Source organism: Chiloscyllium punctatum, chromosome 16, assembly GCF_047496795.1.
Source record: "Chiloscyllium punctatum isolate Juve2018m chromosome 16, sChiPun1.3, whole genome shotgun sequence".
Lineage (NCBI taxonomy): Eukaryota > Metazoa > Chordata > Chondrichthyes > Orectolobiformes > Hemiscylliidae > Chiloscyllium > Chiloscyllium punctatum.
Window position 1 is genome coordinate 74004867 of NC_092754.1, and position 16135 is coordinate 74021001.

A 16135-nucleotide genomic window follows, 5' to 3' on the forward strand; every position below is an offset into this window, starting at 1 on the left:
TGGCACTGGCATTCTGTTTTGCCGTGGGGAACGCTTGCACCCATTTGGAAAACATACCAACTATTACCAGACAATACCTGTTTCCTTCGCAGGGTGTTAGTTCGGTAAAATCCAGTTGTAAATGTTAAAATTGTTTTTGGGGTTTCGGAAGTGCTACATAACTCATCTGTATTCCCCTCCCCACATTATTGTGGCACAGATAACACATCTTTCACAATATTTCTGGAAGTAATGAGTAAATCCCTCAGTGTACCACTGTGCTGAAATGCTGTCATATCTCCCCTCTTTTGACACATGTTCCTTACCGCATGTCAGTTTGGCATAGAATGGAAATAATGATCGTGGGAGAAAAGGTTTAACATTGGGGCCACACCATACCCCTTACCTCAAACTGCACTCTGCTTTTTCCCACTCAAACGTGTCTTCAAGGCTGGACTTCGACTGTGACTCCCGTACGTCTGCTGTTGGGGTAAGGATTCTGGCCTATCTCCTTGTTCCTGAATACTGACCCATCCCCAAAAAAACCCCCGCCATATTTGGATTCTGAAGTGGTGAATTCTGCAAGTCTTGTCGAGGCAGCACATTTCATTAATTACAGCGATACAATCATGTGGGTCTCCGTCTCCTTCTCTATTGAGAGGACGAGCAGCATTAAGGACGTTACATCGTTTTATTGCAATGTTAGGCTTCTCCAAGAACACAGTATTGTATCTGAGTCAACGTGCTGCCGACGTATGTGCTGTGTTTTGCTCGGAACGCTGTAAGGTTACTGCATGTGCGATCAGTTTGGTTAAGCTGCCATAGTCGATTATAGAGCAACCACAGCTCGCAAGCATTTACGCAATCCTGCCGCTACGAGGTCTAGCTTAGCCGAAAAATAAGCTGCCAACCTGAATTTTCCCCCATGATCCTGCAATAACACAGATGTCATGTAGCCATGTTTTTCATCTACCATTTGACAAAAGGCTTGTTTGGATTCGGAATCCACAGTGTAGGTGTACTTTGAATCGTCTTTTTCAATTCAACTCGGCCACTGGGATCCATTGCAACGGCCCTTGGTTCTGCTACCCTTTTCCATGGGCCATGTCACTTCAGGGCGCCTCAAGATTTGTGTAATGTGGGATTAACGTTCTTCAGTAGGAGCGTATGCCCAAAAAGGATAGCAATTGTTTCCTCATGTGAGGCCTTGGAATTTGCTGAATTACTTGCACTCTGTCTTGACCAATGGTCTTCCCTTGTTCAGATATTAAGGGACTGAAGAACTTCACCTGTTGTTGCATAAATTGAAGCTTTGCGAGAATGGCTTTGTGCCCTTCCCTCGTGGAACGCAAGTCAATCCTTCTCAAATTGTTCCTCTGTCGGTGCTTCTATTAGGCAATCCTCTACAGATTGCAGAAATACAAACCCAGGGGTTAAAACAAAAGTCTCCAGACTCCTGCATGGAGCCTCATTATATATGGTGGGTGACCCACAATAACATTGACAAAGTCGTGTGAACTCATAGGATTTCCCTTTGAATGAAAAAGTGAACCAGAATTGACTATCTGGATGCACCATTCCACTAACGAAATACGCAGAGAAAAAATGAGGTACGAAGGTAAACTGGCCAAGAATATAAAGGAGGATAGTAAAAGCGTTTTTAGGTATGTCCAAGGCAAAAAAATGGTTAGGACAAAAATTGGGCCCTTGAAGACAGAAGCAGGGGAATATATTACTGGGAACGAAGAAATGGCAGAGGAATTAAATGGGTACTTCAGATCTGTGTTCACTGGGGAAGACACAAGCAATCTCCCTGAGGTAACAGTGGCTGAAGGACCTGAACTTAAGGGAATTTCTATTTGCCAGGATTTGGTGTTGGAGAGACTGTTAGGTCTGAAGGTTGATAAGTCTCCGGGACCTGATGGCCTGCATCCCAGGGTACTAAAGGAGGTGGCTCGGGAAATCGTGGATGCGCTGGTGATTATTTTCAAGAGTTCAATAGAATCGGGGTTGGTTCCTGAGGATTGGAGGGCGGCTAATGTTGTGCCACTTTTTAAGAAGGGTGGGCGGGAGAAAGCAGGAAATTATAGACCAGTTAGTCTGAACTCAGTGGTGGGAAAGATGCTGGAGTCTATTATAAAGGATGAAATTACGGCACATCTGGATAATAGTAACAGGATAGGACAGAGTCAGCATGGATTTATGAAGGGGAAATCATGCTTGACTAATCTTCTTGAATTTTTTGAGGATGTAACTCGGAAGATGGACGAGGGAGATCGAGTGGATGTAGTGTACCTGGACTTTCAGAAAGCTTTTGATAAAGTCCCACACAAGAGGTTAGTGAGTAAAATTAGGGCGCACGGGATTGGGGGCAAAGTACTAGATTGGATAGAGAATTGGTTGGCTAATAGGAAACAAAGGGTAGTGATTAACGGCTCCATTTCGAAATGGCAGGCAGTGACCAGTGGGGTACCGCAGGGATCCGTGCTGGGACCGCAGCTTTTTACAATATATGTAAATGATATAGAAGATGGTATCAGCAATAACATTAGCAAATTTGCTGATGACACAAAGCTAGGTGGTAGCGTGAAATGTGATGAGGATGTTAGGGGATTACAGGGTGACCTGCACAAGTTAGGTGAGTGGGCAGATGCATGGCAGATGCAGTTTAATGTGGATAAATGTCTGGTTATCCACTTTGGTGGCAAGAACAGGAAGGCAGATTACTACCTCAATGGTATCAAATTAGGTAAAGGGGCTGTTCAGAGAGATCTGGGTGTTCTTGTCCACCAGTCAATGAAGGCAAGCATGCAGGTACAGCAGGTCGTGAAGAAGGCTAATAGCATGCTGGCCTTCATAACAAGAGGAATTGAGTATAGAAGCAAAGAGGTGCTTCTGCAGCTGTACAGGGCCCTGGTGAGACCACACCTGGAGTACTGTGTACAATTCTGGTCTCCAAATTTGAGGAAAGACATTCTGGCTATTGAGGGAGTGCAGCGTAGGTTCACGAGGTCAATTCCTGGAATGGCAGGATTGCCTTACACGGAAAGACTGAAGCGACTGGGCTTGTATACCCTTGAGTTTAGAAGACTGAGAGGGGATCTGATTGAAACGTATAGGCTTATGAAAGGACTGGACACTCTGGCAGGAGGGAACATATTTCCGTTGATGGGGGAGTGCCGAACCAGAGGACACAACTTAAAAATACGGGGTAGACCATTTAGGACAGAGATGAGGAGAAACTACTTCACCCAGAGAGTGGTGGCTGTGTGGAATGCTCTGCCCCAGAGGGCAGTGGAGGCCCAGTCTCTGGATTCATTTAAGAAAGAATTGGATAGAGCTCTTAAAGATAGTTGAGTCAAGGGGTATGGAGATAAAGCTGGAACAGGATACTGATTAGGAATGATCAGCCATGATCATATTGAATGGCGGTGCAGGCTCGAAGGGCAGAATGGCCTACTCCTGCATCTATTGTCTATTGTCTATTGGTCTATTGTATTTGCTAAATCCACAGCAGGGAACCATTTACTGTCCGGTGGAAATTGAACTAATACAGTATAGGGTTTGGGAACATTTGATGCGCGCGGGATAACACTGTTATTAACTGCCTGCAGGTCTTGAACAAACCTGCATTCATCCGGTTTACTTGGAATTTTTGCCTTTTTGATCAGAAAAATGGGAGTTCTCACCGGTGAGTTAACACAGGGGATTATCTGTCTAGCCTTTGGGAAGGACTGAAAGACTGGAGTAACTCCGTACATGGCATCGGGTTTTTACGGGTATTGTGCTCTGCAAGGACGATACTCCGACTTCGTGGTTATTCGTATTGGTTCACAACCTTGTATATGCCCCACATCATGTTTGCCTTTTACCCATAATTCAGTAGGGACTGTTATTAATCTTGGATCTGAGAAGTTTATCTTATGGAAACGCCAGGCCAGCCTTCCATGCTCTTCAGGGCTGGGGGTGTTACCTCGACTGTTGTATTGCCTGAGTTAGACAAATTAATTTCTTCCTATATGTCGACACATCTGCATTGAACCACATACCCACATCGTCCCAGAACACCCAACATTTCGTTCTTTATGCCTTTAGACCCCATGGCCCCAAATCCTGCCACCAGTCACTGGACACCTTCGCCAGTGACACGCGAGGAGCATAGCCTTCCACATCAAAAATATAGAGCTTACTTGCCATCGCAGGTACTTTACATAAGTTCACACTGACTGCACATCTGTCATCTCTTCAATAAAATTCGCACAATAACAACTGACTTGGTTTAACAAATCTCCTGAACCAATACTTCTCTTATGGTTCCTCAGGGATATCGTGGTGTATGTGTGCTGTGCAGTGCAGCATATTCCCGCAAAAAAATCGGTGTTAATAGGATTAACATGGTTACCTGCTTCCAGGGCGAGTGAATTGCTCACTGAACTCATTGCTGTCTGGCTTAATAGCCACTCATAGACAAACACCAGGGGTGGTGGGTTGTATTTTACAGTTTACACTCGTGAATCTTCCCTTTGAATTACCTGCAAGCCCGTCGGAGTACTGAGCAAATACAAACCCAGTCTCACTATGAGATCCCGAGCCATCAAATGTAAAGGACAGAATTCCGCTAACAGAATTGAGAATTAGAATGGATACACATTACTGATTTCACACAATATGGCTGCGGTAAAACTCTCATATCACGATGTCTGAAGCCTCCATTAAGTTCAGGAACATTCCACTCATCTTTATTGGCGTCAACTCTCTGAACTGTCTTGTTTTGAGGAGTGAATATGCTGGCCATGTATCTACCAAAAAGGTAACTGGTGTACTTTCCACATATAACATAGAGGTAGGCATCGACATGTACGCATCATTGTTATATTGAACATATTGTCCACAGTTCGCAATCTCAATGTTCAATATAGAGTTGGGATACATCTCAGTGCCTGTTAGGTTAGTAGAAGTGATTAGCATTAGGGATTCTTCGTTGGCAAGTATAAAGGAAAGAGGTTAACCTGTACCTTGTGGCCTGCCCACCTCAACCTCAGTCGTCCCCTGTCAGTCACCATGCTGTCCAGCCTCCAGGACCGATTGACGCTGTCTGTGTGGGCACTGTCTTGACTAGTGGTCCATTGCTCCGCAAACAAAGCACCAGCCAGATCTATCTGCAAGTGCACTTCCGCGATCCCTTCCTCTTTTGCAAACTCCACCTATGCTTCTCTCTTTTCCCGCAGTTCCTCCTTCCAATGGCTGAACGACCATTTGCATCATAATAAGCTGAGGTTCATGAGATTGTTGTTCCATCTTTAATTTCCGGTTATGGTTCTCTTGAGCCAGTAGTTTTTCAGCATGGATCACGTATTGTTCTATCAAATTCAACTTTCCCGTGTCCCAGGTAAGACACGTGTATTATTACCTAATTTGTTGTTTCGTACTTCATTCTATTGATGAGTCTGCTCCTCAGGTGTGCCTCATACGGTGTGATCTCTGCCGTCGTTATGTCCTTGGGTGGTATCAGGCCACAATAGACGCTATCGGCTTTCATGAGGCGCTAAAGGTACTGGGACATTGTCTCAAATTCTTTCGGGATTCTTGCTTCAATTGATTGTGGGTACGATATGCTATTGGTGAATCAGCAGACCCTGAGGCGGCGACCGTTGACTTGGAATCTTCATGAAGTGGATCTCGTAGGGGGGCTGTAGCTCTTCGAGGGCACCCATTAATGTCAGGGTCTGATCCAGTCTAAAGACACTGTCCAGCTTCATTCGTTTGTTTTCTGTGTGTGTGTGCATGTGCGCTGGTGTTTGTATGTGTACTTGATCTATCTTTATTTCGACATTCTCTTTCCCTGAAATCAGGCTCAGCCTTCAACATGTGATAAGCACTCCAATTCACAGGTTCTATTTTACCCTTCCATTTCACCTTCTCTCTCTCCTCCAACGGTGACCTCAGCATTTGCAACTGAATTTTACTAAAACTTCCTTCCTCCAGAAAAACACATTCATTGATTTACATTTTAACTGCTTCACAGAAACTGGGCCATAATTATTTAGCATATATTGTAAATTTTCTTGACCATTCCGAGTTGTCTGTCAACCCTCTTTTTGTTCGCTCTTGCTGGAGCCGATTTTCATGGATATTGGAAAAGTATTCATCTCTCTCTGCCTGTCTCTCTGTCTGTCTATCTCTCTCTCTCTCTCTCTCTCTCTCTCAGGATACCATAATCTTCTCTTTGCCAATATAACTTTCTTTTACCTCCGGAGGTCCCCTCTCATTGGGCACAACCGCCTCATTGCCTTGGTTTTCACAAACCAAGAACCCACGTAAACGGTACAGCTTTGGCGACTCCAACGCTGCCCATGGTTACTCCAAGTCTCAAAACACCGTTAATCTTGCTGTCACTTAAACTCTCGAGAGACGGCAATCCTTTCCCTTGAGTTTTACTCGAATACCGCGTGAGAGTTCACTGGTCCCTCTTCCTGGTTCGTCTATTCTCTTCGAACATTCTCTCTGTCGGATTACTTTAGCCACACCTCTTACCCTGACCCGATTCGATTCGGAACATGACTCTGGGGCGATCCACTTATCCCCAGTCCTCTCACTCAGAGAAGCCAATTCAGCGCTCGACATGAAGTGAAAGACCTTCAAGGTAGTGGCGCGTGCACCTCAATAGACAATAGACAATAGACAATAGATGCGGGAGTAGGCCATTCAGCCCTTCGAGCCTGCACCGCCATTCAATATGATCATGGCTGATCATTCCCAATCAGTATCCTGCTCCAGCCTTATCTCCATAACCCTTTACTCCACTATCTTTAAGAGCTCTATCCAATTCTTTCTTAAATGAATCCAGAGACTGAGCCTCCACTGCCCTCTGGGGCAGAGCATTCCACACAGCCACCACTCTCTGGGTCAAGTAATTTCTCCTCATCTCTGTCCTAAATGGTCTACCCCGTATTTTTAAGTTGTGTCCTCTGGTTCGGCACACCCCATCAGCGGAAATATGTTTCCTCCTGACAGAGTGTCCAATCCTTTCAGAATCCTATACGTTTCAATCAGATCCCCTCTCAGTCTTCTAAACTCAAGGGTATACAAGCCCAGTCGCTTCAGTCTTTCCGTGTAAGGCAATCCTGCCATTCCAGGAATTGACCTCGTGAACCTACGTTGCACTCCCTCAATAGCCAGAATGTCTTTCCTCAAATTTGGAGACCAGAACTGTACACAGTACTCCAGGTGTGGTCTCACCAGGGCCCTGTACAGCTGCAGAAGCACCTCTTTGCTTCTATACTCAATTCCTCTTGTTATGAAGGCCAGCATGCTATTTGCCTTCTTCACGACCTGCTGTACCTGCATGCTTGCCTTCATTTACTGGTGGACAAGAACACCCAGATCTCTCTGAACAGCCCCTTTACCTAATTTGATACCATTGAGGTAGTATCCACATTAAACTGCATCTGCCATGCATCTGCCTACTCACCTAACTTGTCCAGGTCACCCTGTAATCTCCTAACATCCTCATCACATTTCACCCTACCACCTAGCTTTGTATCATCAGCAAATTTGCTAATGTTATTGCTGATACCATCTTCTATATCATTTACATATATTGTAAAAAGCTGCGGTCCCAGCACGGATCCCTGCGGTACGCCACTGGTCACTGCCTGCCATTCCGAAATGGAGCCGTTAATCACTACCCTTTGTTTCCTATTAGCCAACTAATTCTCTATCCAATCTAGTACTTTGCCCCCAATACCGTGCGCCCTAATTTTACTCACTAACCTCTTGTGTTGGAATTTATCAAAAGCTTTCTGAAAGTCCAAGTACACTACATCCACTGGATCTCCCTCGTCCATCTTCTGAGTTACATCCTCAAAAAATTCAAGAATATTAGTCAAGCATGATTTCGCCTTCATAAATCCATGCTGACTCTGTCCTATCCTGTTACTATTATCCAGATGTGCCGTAATTTCATCCTTTATAATAGACTCCAGCATCTTTCCCACCACTGAGGTCAGACTAACTGGTCTATAATTTCCTGCTTTCTCCCACCCACCCTTCTTGAAAAGTGGCACAACATTAGCCGCCCTCCAATCCTCAGGAATCGACCTCCTGGGAATCTTCAAAATCTTACCCAGTCGCAGTTTCCCAGACGATCCCCCGACTTTATAGCCGTGGAAGTTCAATCGACTCGACACAAATGCTACCAAGAGCAAAGAAAAAGTTTATTTTTGAAATTTGCAGAATGGACCCGACACATTTGCAAGACGCCTCATAAAATGGAGCCTGACGGTTTTCACATATTCCCTTTACATAGATATCGCCTTGCATTATCAGACCTCAAGCCAGGAACCTGGATCAGTCGAGTTCCTTTCCACACATGGAGTTGTTTTTTTTCTACTTCATTGACTGCTGATATAATAGATTATTGGCCTTGAGAGTCAGCTGTAAATTAGGTTGAACTTTACATTTTTTCTGTCTTTTTGCAAAGTTAGGTCCATACTTCTTTGTTTCAACCATGCTTTCACAGATGTCACAAAAAATGAAAATTTTCCATTACAGGGGATCAGGCTGACAGTGACTGATGGAGTGAGGATGATAGTGACACAATGAGGGTGAGGTGTCAGCGTGGTAGTGACACAGACTGTGTGACTGGATCACGCCGATAGTAACGCAGTGAAGGGGGTCAGAGTAATAGTGATGCAGTAAGTCTGAGGGATCAGACCAATAGTGACGCAGTAAGTATGAGCTGGTCAGGGTGATAGTGAAGCACTTCGTGTGAGGGGTCAGTGTGACAGTGACGCAGTAAGAGTGAGTGGTCAGGCTGATAGTGACGCAGTAAGTGTTACTGTGGCAGGCTGATCCTGACGTATAAAGTGGGAGGGGACAGGGTGAAAGTGATGTAGTAAGTGTGATGGGGTCAGGCAGAGACTGACGCAGTGAGTGTGAGACAGTCAGGGTGATAGAGAGGGAGTAAGTGTGTGCGTTCACGCTGGTAGTGACACAGTAAGTTGAGAGCGTCAGGCAGATAGTGGCCAATAAAAGTGAGGTGTTAGGGGAATAATGACGCAGTTAGTGTGAGGTGTCAGGCTGTTAGTGATGCAGTAAGTGTGAGGGGTCAGTCTGATAGTGAAGCAGTAAGTGTGAGGGGGTCAGGCTGATAGAGACTCAGCAAGTGTGGTGGGGTCAGGCTGATAGTTTCACAGTATGTGTGAGGGTTCAGGCTGATAGTGATGCAGTAAGTGTCAGTGAGTCAGAGTGATCCTAATGCAGGAAGTGAGAGGGGACAGGGTGATAGTGACGTAGTGAATGTGAGGGGGTCAGTGTGATGGTGACAGAGTAAGTGTGAGCATTCAGGCTGATATTGATGCAGTATGTTGAGGGCATCAGGCTAATACTGGTCAGTAAGTGTTAAGCGACAAGGTGATAGTGATGCAGGAAATGTGAGGAGTCAGACTGATAGACAAGGTGAAATTGTGAGGAGTCAGGCTGATAGTGATGCGGGAAGTATGTGAGTGTCAGGCTGATAGTGATGCAGTAAGTGTGTTGGGAGCAGAGTGATAGGAATGCAATAAGTGTGAGCAGCTCTGGATGATAGTGACAGGTCAGTATGAGGGGGAGGATGGTAGTGATCCTGTGAGTGTGAGGTGTCAGGATGACAGTGAAGCAGCCTGTCATTGTGATGGTGACATGGCAATGTGATGGGGTCAGTGTGACAGTGACGCAGATGCTTTCAGGGGGTCAGGTTGTAGTGATACAGTAATTGTGAGGGGTCAGGGTGATTCTGACGCAGTGAGTGTGAGATGTCAGTGTGATAGTGACGCAGAACAATTGAGGGGCCAAGCTTATAGTGACGCAGTATGGGCAAGGGGTCAGGGTGACAGTGATGTCGATGCACTCATAGGGCCAGGTTGTAGTAAAGCTGGAAGTGTGAGTGTCTCAGGCTGATAGTGATGAAGTAAATGCGAGGGGGTAAGGCAGTTAGGAATGTAGTAAGTGTGCAGGGATGGTGATGGAAGTGACGCCGTAAATGTGAGTGTTGAAGCTGATAGTGACGCATTAAGTTTGAGGGCGTCAGGCTGATCTTGACGCAGTAAGTGTGACGTTGTCAGGATGATAGTTACGCTGTAAGTGTATGGGGGCACAATGCTATTGACGCAGTAAGAGTGGGGAGTCAGGGTGATAGTGACGCAGTAAGCATGAGTGGGTAAGCCTGATAGTGACGCAGTATATGTGAGGGAGTCAGCCTGGTAGTGGCGCAGTACGTGTGAAATGGTCAGGCTGATATTGACGCAGTTAGTGTGTTGGGGTCAAAGTGATAGTGACGCAATTGGTGTAAGTGGCTCAGAATGATAGTGACACAGTGGGTGTGAGATACCAGTGTGATAGTGATGCAGTAATTGTAAGGGGTCAGGATGACAGTGACACTAAGTGTACGGCCCTCAGTGTGATAGTGCCACAGCAAGTGTGGGTTTGTCAGGGTGTGAATGACGTCGAAAGTGAGAGAGGGGCATTGCGATAGTGAAGCAGTAAGTGTGAGGGGGTCAGGCTGATAGTGACACAGTCAATGTGACGGGGCAGTGTTTTAGTGACAAGATAAGTGTGAGGCTTCAGTCTGATACTGACACAATAAATGTGATGGAGTCAGGCTGATAGTGACACAGTAAGTGTGAGGGGTCAGCCTGAAAATGACACAATAAGTGTAAGTATTCAAGGTGATAGTAACATGGGACGCGTGAGGGCGTGATTGAAAGTGATGCAATAAGTGTGTGGCGGTTAGGCTGATGGGGACGCAATAAAATGGCAAAGACTGTGTGACTGGGTCAGGGTGATAGTGACGCAATAAATGTGAGGAGGTCAGGGTGAGAGTGACGCAGTAAATGAGAGAGGATCAGAGTGAGAGTGACACAGTAAGTCTGAGGGGTCAGACTGATATTGACGCAGTAAGTATGAAGGGGTCAGGCTGAGAATAACACAGTCAGTGTGAGGGGGGAGAGTTTTAGTTATACAGTAAGTGCGAGGCATCAGACTGAAACTGAGACAAAAAGTGTGAGTGGGTCAGGGTGAAATTGACGCAGTACGTCTGAGGGGTCAGGCTGATAGTGACGCAGTCAGTGTGATGGGGCAACGTTTTAGTAACATCATAAGCGTGAGGCGTCAGTCTGGTACTGACACAAAAAGTGTGATGGAGTCAGGCTGATAGTGACGCAATAGGTTTTAGAAGTGAGGGTGATATTAACATAGGAAGTGCGAGGGCGTCACTGATTGTGACGCAATATGTGTGTGGCTGTCAGGCTGATAGTGACGCAGTCAAAATGAGGATGTCAAGGTGAAACTGGTGCAGTAAGTGTGAGGATGGCAGATGGACAGTGATGCAGTAAGTGTGAGTGGTTCACGCTGATATTGAGGCATGCAAGTGTGAGGGGCCAGGTTGATAGTAATGCTGGGTGCCAGCGGGTCTGGCTGATAATGATGCAGAAAATGTGAGTGCCTCAGTGTTACAGTGACGCGTTATGTGTCAGTGGGTCAGGGTGATAATGACAGACAAAGTGTGAGGGGGTCAGGTTGATAGTGATGCTGTAATTGTGAGCTTGATCAGCGTGATAGTGAGGGGCTCAGGCTAATAGCGACACAGCAATTGTGAGGGGGGTCACGGTAGTGGTGACGCAAAACGTGTGAACGGGTCAGGCTAATAGTGATGCAGTACGTGTGAGGTGTCAGGCCGATAGTGACGCAGTAATGGTAAGAGTGTTGATGTGCTAGTGATGCAGTAAGTGTGAGCCGCTCAGGATGATAGTGACGCAATAAGCGTGAGGTTTCAGGGAGACACCCATGCAGTAAGTGTGACGTGTTCGGGGTGACAGTGACGCAGACACTTTGAGGGTGTCACATTGAGAGTGACACAGGAAATGTGAGGGGACAGGTTGAGAGTGACACTGTAAGTGTAAGATGTCAGGCTGATAATGCTATACTAATTGTGATGGAGTGCAGTGGTGCAGTGAGTATGAGTTGTCAGGGTGATAGTGACACACACGGTGTGAGTGGGATAGAGTTATAGTGATGCAGCAAGTATGAGGAGGTCAGAGTGTTAGTGTGCAAGGTCTGGCTGAAGGTGACGCAAGAAGAGTGAAAGGTTCAGTGTGATCTGGACGCACTAAGTTTGGGGGGTCAAGGTGATAGTGATGCTGCAAGAATGAGTGGGTCAGTCTGATAGTGACACAGTACATTTGAAGCGATCAGGCTGGTAGTGATGCAGTAAGCGTGAGGGGGTCAGGCTGATATTGATGCACGAAGTGAGAGAATGTCAAGGTGATTGTGGACGCGTTAAGTGTGAGCAGGTTAGAGAGAGAGTGACGCCGTTAGTGAGTGGGGTTTGGCTAATCGGGACGCAGTAGGTGCACATGTGTCATGGTGTGAGTGATGCAGGAAGTATGAGGGTGCCAGAGGGATAGTGACACATTAAGTATGAGGGGGTCAGAGTGATTGTGACGCAGTAATTCTGAGGGGATCAGAGAGATACCAACGCAGTAAGCATGAGGGGGTCAGGCTATTAGTGACGCTGTCAGTGTGAGTGTTGAAGCTCATAGTGAAGCAGTAGGTGTGAGGTGGTCAGTGTGATTGTGGCGCAGTAAATGTGAGAGGGTCAAGGTGATAGTGACATAGTAAGTTTGAGGAAGCAGTGTTGTAGTGACACGGTAAGTGTGAGGCGTCAGTCTGGTACTTACATAATAAGTGTAATGGAGTCAGGCTGATAGTGACACAGTAAGTGTAAGGAGTCAGGGTAATAGTAACATAGGAAGTGTAAGGGCGTGACTGATAGTGACAAAGTAAGTGTTTGGCAGTCAGGCTGATAGTGACGCAGTCAAAATCAGGGTCTCGAAGTGAAAGTGGCGCAGCAAATGTGAGGACGTCAGATGGATAGTGATGCAGTAAGTTTGAGGGGTTCACGCTGATATTAAGGCGGTAAGTGTGAGGGGTCAGGTCTACAGTGATGCAGTAAGTGTCGGCGGGTGAGGCTGATAGTGATGCATTCAAAGACCAAATATCCAAGGCTCAGTGTAGTGCTGAATAGCGAGACTTCTCAAGGCTAAGACAAAAATCAATAGTTCTCATCCTGGTCATAAGTCACAATGCTTCATTTTAAAATTGTCCTCTCCTGCTTCTCTATTCACCAATGAGGGAACAAACTTTCATTGCACCACCCTATTTAACTCTTCAAATATTTTGCAACTCTAAATGAGATTACCTCTCTTGTTTTGAAACTGTTAAAAAAAAGGATTTGCCCAATTTCAATTCACAGGACTAATGTTCATCCATGATATCAAGACTAATCACCATTCGTGGTATTCCTCATATGGCATTAGTATCTTTCCTAAATTGAGGATTATAATTCATCATACTGTAGTCCAAGTGCGGTTGAACTGAGCCACAATACTTTGGAAATAATGCTTCGTTCTCGTGCCCTGAAATCCTTCTGAAGCTTTCAAACAGACTTCTACAACTGCTACTAGACTTCAATGACTTAGTAAAAACTTCTCCAAGATGCGATTCTAAAAATCTGTGCATCAGACTTTCTACTTCAAATCTTCGATAAATAATCTCCACACATTTCCCTCCTGACAAGTGTGATAACGTCAAATCGTTGCTATTTATTAAATCATGAGAGACATGGATAGGTTGACTCATCAAGGTGTTTTCCTGCTGGTGAGGAAGTCAAAATTTAGAAAACATCGTTTTAAAATTAGTGGGTAAGGATTTAAAAGTGACGTCAGGGACAACTTTTTCAGTCGTGTCCAGAATGAGCTGCCAGAGAAATTGTTGGAGACTGGTACAACTGTAACATTTAATGGCATCTGGATGAATATATCAGTAACAAGGTTTAGAGGGATGTGGACCAAATGTTGGCAAATGGGACCTATTAATATAGGATAACTGTCCACCATGGTCAAGTTGGAAAGAAGGGCTACTTTCCATGTTGTATTGTTCAAGAACTTGATGACTCAAGAACAACCGCAAAAACTTTGCAAATAATTCCATCAAGACGATTTCAAGTTCCAACTCTTCGATCAATCTTCCTCTCTTGTGCTCACAAGTTCATTACCTGATGTCAGAACTTACGGATAAGTTGCTGAATCCATTCTTGTAAATTGGTACTGCATTCTTTCTAATTACGATTTTTTTTTACGAATGTAGGTAGTGTTTATGGACTTAGCATCAATATTTCTAATACCATATTTCGATGAATATTAAAACACAACAGCATATCTACTTTGGCACCAGATGATGAGCAATTGAGTCAAAACCGATCGGACGCAGTGAGACAATGATCCTCTCTTCGTGTGGTGTACATCCGTGACTCTATAATTCGACAAAGAATTATTCCCACAACTTCAGCTGTGTCAGAATCTAGTTTGCGGTGAAAGCCTGTCAATCTGCTAAGGTAACGTTCGTCTGGGTCTCTGCAAAGGATTTGGCGAAATCTTTGGGTCTTGACAATTTGTTCTTCAAACAAATTACCTATTTCATGAATTCAGTTCTTTTACTATGAAAATTGGCGCCGTTATGGTAGCTGTGATGGCCGAGAGGTTAAGGTGGTGGATTTGAAATTCACTGGGATCGCCCTCCTTTGGTTCGAATCCTGTTCACAGCGTTGAATCTTTTAAAAGTCATTAATTCCTTTGCAGAATGTTGATTTCGTGGAGCTTGAGCTTTGCATTCAATCGAAAGCAAATTTTCATCTGTGAAGAATCCGAAGTAATTTCAAGACGTCTAATTAAATAAATTATATGTCGAGACACAAAAAGCCACCAACTTCCAACACGAATCAGTTTCAAAACATTTGTCGAACTATCGTGAAATTTGGATGTTCGGGAGTCGGGTGGGTTGGGGGGGGGGGGAAATTAAGCAAAACAAGAAGCAATGCAATGCATTTACCTGCAGGTGATGAATTTGTTTTTAGGATCAGTTGAAAGTCAAGCTGAGAAAGTTCAATCTAATTTACAGCTGACTCTCAAGGCCAATAATCTATTATATCAGCAGCCAATGAATTAGAAAAAGCAACTCCATGTGTGGAAAGGAACTCGACTGGTCCATGTTCCTGGCTTGAGGTCTGATAAGGCAAGTCGATATCAGCGGTGTAGAATTTTCTGGAAATATTAGAAATGGAATGTTAACGGTCTTCTGCTGTCCACAATCATAAGAAGCTATGCATTCAGAACTGAAATTGAAAATTAACGATGAAAATCAGACTTAGCCCTCTGCTTGTGGGGTAGCATTGTTCAGAACAATAGCTTGTTGCTGAGACTAAAATTGACCAAAATAATCGATGGGGATCTTATCCACGGCCTTCGTTGGAGCAGTTGGTGTGGAGAGCTCAGCTTTTGAAGAACCAAGTGCCAATTATTCATCTTGGCTGTCTGAATTGCTTAGTTAAATAGACTCCCAGTTTAATAAAAAAAACCTTTGCTATCAGTGCTAGATGTTTTCATGTCAGCATGTTCCGATATGAGAAGACACGCCATGGAGTAGATGTGACTTAAATTTTGACTCCAACGTCAGAGATGTTGACACATTTCTGCACCAAAACAGCACTACCATTGGTATCAAATCAAACTGAACAAAGGTCTAGTTCACTTAGACATTTCCTTTCTGCAGACTCTGCCAATGGACTTTCAGGCCCGATGTAGGAATAGGGCGTGGTGACATCTTTTCACAAGTCGATCACTTCATTCTTGCTCACGATCCATAAACCGTAATTCATTTTGAACTTCTTAGCCATCAGCATGTTAAGTGGTACATAATGCATAGGTTTGCTTCTCGAATGAAAGAGCGAAATCCTATTCAATGCAGACGCAAATTCAAGTTGTCCCTGGTCGACCAGAAGACAGATAGCGCGAAACAAAGTGAATACAGAAAACAATCAATGTTTTCTGGGAGTCAAAAAGATGTATTGGAAGAACGGAAACATATATTTGGAACTAAAGTCACATACCACTTCCAGACTAAATGTTCTTGAACCGTTATCTTAATTTGACCTTCATGTCCACCATTGCTGCAAAAATTATCTTAACAACTCAGAACTTTGTGTTCTTTGATATTGTATCCTTCATGTTTCTCTTGATTTTGAAACTAAAACCGAGCAATAGTAATGCACCCTATTTCACTT